The following is a 2,500-nucleotide window of genomic DNA, read 5'->3' on the forward strand; positions in this document are numbered from 1 at the left end:
ATTTGTAACAATTTACAAACTGTGCTTTTTCAGATTAAGTTTATAGTCGTGGTTAGCTCTGTAACGCATTACTATCGGAAAATTCGAAGAAAGAAATCTAGCAAAAGAAAGATGCTCAATATCAAAAAACTATCTTAATTCAACCATTGAAACCAGAGTATAGAAATTCTCTTCCTCCTCTAGTTGGTTTGACCCATTTTAATAAAGCTGCAACTTTGTTCGTAACTCATTTCGCCACATTTCTAGCCTTAAAGCGAGACGCGGAAGCTCTTTCGTGGGAACCTTTGTTTCTAGAGCCACAATATCCTTAATCAAGTATGGGCTCCAACAGGAGCCGCCATACTCAAGTATAGGCCTGACCAGTGACTTCTAGAGCTGGGAAAAACGCATCCGGGTGTTTGTTTCCAATCGATCTAGATCACACTGCAGAGCAGGGATGTCAACATCCGGTGAACGGATTCTGCGATAGATTTCAGTAATCATCTGCATAATCTTGACAGTGGATATGTCACACTCTGTCGAGATGTACATTGATGTAGATGATAAACAAAACTAGGGCCAAGAATTGTTCCTTGGGCACCCCGGACTTTACTGACGTCCCAATCCGAATACACTTGCCCCTCTAATAACGCATTGCATTCTGTTTGTCAAAAAATGTTTAAACCACTGCAGTAAAGGCCCATCTATGCCGTGCCTATTCCAGCTTCAAACAATAAACTCTCGTGGGGCACACAATCAAAAGCTTTACAGAAAGATCTAAAAAGATGACGTCAGTAGGTTTAGAACAATTTTCTAGCTGTTAGCCGCCAATAATCATAGCAGGCCCAGTAACTGCAAGAGAGTGGATTTACCGCTCCTGGAGTTTACGTGAATTGATCCGGGTTTGAAAAGAGTCGATCAGGCCAGAAATTCAACACACTCGGTTCCTCACCACCTTCTCTTCTGCCAATTTTTGCATAGACTACACGTTAGTGAAAATCTGACGATAGTGCTCTCTAAGATTCCCTATTTCCTTTCTTGTGCACCGGAAGTAATATTGGCGTTTTTTCCACATGGTGGTAGCTGACCCAACGAAAACAGATGTATTCAAAAGTAAGGCCAATGGAGAAGATAACACCTGACTACATTCTTTCAGAATCCGTGGCGATATGCCGTCTGGCCCAGGGGGAGAGATTTAGAGATATTCAAATTGTCAACATTTTTGCGACCTCTGCAGGGGAACCATTAAATGTTGCATAATTTCTGATTACTGACATAATCAAAATCTGGGGAATGTTAGCTTGGTCCTCAACAGTAAATACCGACGAAAAAGAATGGTGCATGCTATTTGCAATGACTAACTATCGTCGTTTAAAAACTCCGTCCGTTAACTTTTAAGGATACAAAATCGCTTGATCCTTTTCTCTTGCATTTTACATAACTCCAAAAAGGCTTCTGACTAGTGTTCGATTTTAGCTCCTTGGTCAGATTGTTTATATACCGCCATCGCGCAGAATTACACTCCTTTTTTACTGATTATTAAACTTACGATAATTGACCCAGTCAGATTCCTTAGACGATTTTTTAGCTCTCTTGTAGAGTAGTTTCTTTTTTTCGGCAGAGTTTGATAAGTTTGCAGTCAATCCATGGTGCATTTGTGGATCTCTTGACTTGATGTTTTGGAATACATTCGTCAACAGCTGATGGTAGAAGATCCGACCATGCAGACCAGACAAGATCGATGTTGTCTTCAAGAAAAGCACAGTACCAAGGTGTTAATTCGAGAGGTTCCGAAGATGTTCCCAGTTCCGCCTTTCTGAAAGGAATAGGCCAATTTCTCGGACCTACGATCCCGTAAGAAGATCTCGATAGAAGAGATTTATTGGATCATTTTAGTTTTATGTGCAACCGAGGTCGATTTCCCTTTATCGAGCTCGCAAATAAAAGTGAACACGATGTCCAAAACAGAGCTCCGATTTAGTCGATTGTAATAACATAACTTGGAACTAAAGTGGTTTATTGTAAAACTCAGTAGTATTTAGTTTTGCATTACTTGTCCAAAACCTTTTTCCTTTGTTTCTGTTTCTTTTTTATTTTATTTTTGGAACGTAGCAGCGATATTTGCGAAAATGCCCGGTTCTTCTTTAATAAAACCATGCAACCCCTTTTTATTTGTTGTTTATCGTTGAACAGGAGCAGACAAGGAGCAGAGGAGAGGAAACTAGTCGATAAATATTTTCCTCCCCGTGGCAAGAAAGCGATTGTCACGTCTACTTTGGCCGGGGTTGAAATTGAAATTGAAATGAAATCTGGCCCCAGTTGTTGAGAAGGTGGATAACGTTTTCCCTCAGGAAAATCACCATCAAGAGATCATGATCTCTTGTCACTATCCATTGGATGGCACTATTGTTTTCGCCTGACTTATCCACTGGATAATGAGTGCTACCCAGGTTTGTATTTCGGAGTAAAAGATTTGAAATTCTAAAAGCTAAAAGAATTCTTTCCTCATATCATTTTTCTT

This window comes from Montipora capricornis, chromosome 6 (assembly GCF_036669925.1).
Source record: "Montipora capricornis isolate CH-2021 chromosome 6, ASM3666992v2, whole genome shotgun sequence".
Lineage (NCBI taxonomy): Eukaryota > Metazoa > Cnidaria > Anthozoa > Scleractinia > Acroporidae > Montipora > Montipora capricornis.